The sequence below is a fragment of the Hippocampus zosterae genome, unplaced genomic scaffold (genome assembly GCF_025434085.1).
Source record: "Hippocampus zosterae strain Florida unplaced genomic scaffold, ASM2543408v3 HiC_scaffold_62, whole genome shotgun sequence".
Lineage (NCBI taxonomy): Eukaryota > Metazoa > Chordata > Actinopteri > Syngnathiformes > Syngnathidae > Hippocampus > Hippocampus zosterae.
This window is the reverse complement of record NW_026262961.1, coordinates 210,001-212,500: the sequence shown is the minus strand read 5'-3', so window position 1 is coordinate 212,500 and position 2,500 is coordinate 210,001.

Sequence of the window (2,500 nt, the reverse complement as noted above, 5' to 3'; positions counted from 1 at the left end):
TGAGCACCGGAGGAGAGGGGCCGGCGAGGTGGCCGTGCGTGGCCGGCGGGGAGCCGTCTTGGTCGGATTACATGTGTTGGAACGCGGCCCGCGGAAGTCATCTTGAGCACCGGAGGAGAGGGCCGGCGAGGTGGCCGTGCGTGGCCGGCGGGGGGGCGTCTTGGGCGGATTGGGAAAATAAAAAAAATCCCCCCATTCATTTCAATGGCTGAGGTGGTCTGCCATACCGTTTGTGTCCGCCAGACGGCGGTGTAGTAGGCAAAAGACCGTTGGAGGTACCAGGGGTAAGCCTGGCGGTACCAGGGGTAGGCCGGGGGGTACCAGGGGTAAGGCTGGGGGTACGGCGGCCGAGCGTGGCCGGGGAAGAGGACTCTTGGTCGGATTGGGAAAATAAAATAATTCCCCCATTCATTTCAATGGGCGGCGGTACCAAGGGTAAGCCTGGCGGTACCAGGGGTGGGCCTGGAGGTACCAGGGGTCGGCCTGGCGGTACCAGGGGTCGGCCGGGGGGTACCAGGGGTAAGGCTGGAGGTACCAGGGGTCGGGCTGGAGGTACCAGGGGTAAGCCAGGGCCGGCTCGGCCGCGGAGCTTTACCCGGGATAGAGGCCTCTTGGCCGGGGTGAATAGTGTTGGAACGCGGCCCGCGGAGGTGGTGGGGGCCGGAGGTACCGTGGGCGAAGCCCCGGCCCGGCCCGGAGGCCGAGTGTGGCCGGGGAGGAGGCATCTTGGTCGAATTGGGAAAATAAAAAAAATCCCCCCATTCATTTCAATGGGCGGGGGGTACCAGGGGTCGGCCGGGAGGTACCAGGGGTGGGCCGGGAGGTACCAGGGGTCGGCCGGGAGGTACCAGGGGTCGGCCTGGAGGTACCAGGGGTAAGCCAGGGCCGGCTCGGCCGCGGAGCTTTGCCCGGGAAAGAGGGCTCTTGGCCGGGGTGAATAGCGCTGGAACGCGGCCCGCGGAGGTGGTGGGGGCCGGAGGTACCGTGGGCGAAGCCCCGGCCCAGCCCGGAGGCCGAGCGTGGCCGGGGAGGAGGCCTCTTGTTCGAATTGGGAAAATAAAAAAATTCCCCCATTCATTTCAATGGGCGGGGGGTACCAGGGGTCGGCCGGGAGGTACCAGGGGTGGGCCGGGAGGTACCAGGGGTCGGCCGGGAGGTACCAGGGGTCGGCCTGGAGGTACCAGGGGTAAGCCAGGGCCGGCTCGGCCGCGGAGCTTTGCCCGGGAAAGAGGGCTCTTGGCCGGGGTGAATAGCGCTGGAACGCGGCCCGCGGAGGTGGTGGGGGCCGGAGGTACCGTGGGCGAAGCCCCGGCCCGGCCCGGAGGCCGAGCGTGGCCGGGGAGGAGGCCTCTTGTTCGAATTGGGAAAATAAAAAAATTCCCCCATTCATTTCAATGGGCGGGGGTACCAGGGGTCGGCCGGGAGGTACCAAGGGTCGGCCGGGAGGTACCAGGGGTCGGCCGGGAGGTACCAAGGGTCGGCCGGGAGGTACCAGGGGTCGGCCGGGAGGTACCAGGGGTTGGACAGTACCGCTTTTGGTCGTTAGGGGCGCTGTAGTAGGTAAGAGTCAGGGGGTGAAGGAAGGCTAAAGGCTTAGAAGGTAGGCGATCACCAAAATACCTTCGGAAACGTATATAGGAGAGCATGTTTCGAGCAAGTGACCTCCATAGAGAGTCACCGGAGTCCCCTCAGACACTTGTCCGACCATGGTGAGGGTGTCTCCAGCCACCCCGAGCGCTTCGCCGGCCTCTTCCGCCGGAGCTCCGCACTTTGAAAAATTTTCTATCTCCCCACTTTCGGATATTTTCTAAGTCCCCCTCCGGGCGGTCGACGGCAGTTGGGAAGGCCGCCCGAGAGGCGCCCTGGGCGGATTGCCCGGGCGGAACGCCGGCCTGTGACGGCGGAGCTCCGCATTTTCGGCTATTTTCTAAGTCCCCCTCCGGGCGGTCGACGGCAGTTGGGAAGGCCGCCCGAGAGGCGCTCCGGGCGGATAGCCCGGGCGAAACGCCGGCCTGTGACGGCGGAGCTCCGCAATTTGAAAAATTTTCTATCTCCCCACTTTTCCTCTATTTTCTAAGTCCCCCTCCGGGCGGTCGACGGCAGTTGGGAAGGCCGCCCGAGAGGCGCTCCGGGCGGGGTAGCCCGGGCGAAACGCCGGCCTGTGACGGCGGAGCTCCGCATTTTCGGCTATTTTCTAAGTCCCCCTCCGGGCGGTCGACGGCAGTTGGGAAGGCCGCCCGAGAGGCGCCCTGGGCGGATTGCCCGGGCGAAACGCCGGCCTGTGACGGCGGAGCTCCGCATTTTCGGCTATTTTCCAAGTCCCCCTCCGGGAGGTCGACGGCGGGCGCGCAGCCGGGGGAGGCGTCTCCCCCGGCGGCCCCGGCGAGTCGTGCCTCCCCCCCCCCCCCCACCTTTCTCTCTTCCACATCGCACCACAGCGACCACTGACCGATACGCAACAGAGACCCGCCTTCGGAGGGCCCCCGCCGGCACCGGCCAC